Source organism: Gavialis gangeticus, unplaced genomic scaffold (genome assembly GCF_001723915.1).
Source record: "Gavialis gangeticus isolate Ggan-Ray unplaced genomic scaffold, GavGan_comp1, whole genome shotgun sequence".
Classification (NCBI taxonomy): domain Eukaryota; kingdom Metazoa; phylum Chordata; order Crocodylia; family Gavialidae; genus Gavialis; species Gavialis gangeticus.
This window is the reverse complement of record NW_017728992.1, coordinates 57,322,487-57,322,690: the sequence shown is the minus strand read 5'-3', so window position 1 is coordinate 57,322,690 and position 204 is coordinate 57,322,487. Positions and strand designations below refer to the sequence as shown.

The 204-nt window shown below is 52.0% G+C and overlaps 1 protein-coding gene across 2 annotated transcripts in view; it reads right to left on the bottom strand.

The window, feature by feature from the left end:
- Positions 1-204, bottom strand: part of ATXN1 (ataxin 1) — a 338,219-nt gene that overhangs the window by 337,268 nt on the left and 747 nt on the right. The gene's annotated exons all lie outside the window — the stretch shown is intronic.

Below are 204 nucleotides of genomic sequence, written 5' to 3'. Positions count from 1 at the left end.
ATGTAGAATAATAATAATAATAATAATAATAATAATAATAATATGTGATGGTTATTATTTCCCCCCCATCAGCCTCATCACTTCTGGTGGGAGCTGGGACTTGACAAGGCTGGAGGGAGCTGGAGGTGGGGGGGCTGTTATTTTGGGGGTGGTTTGCGGGGCCGCGAGCTCCCAAGGGCCGGGAAAGGCGGCGGCGGGCCGGGC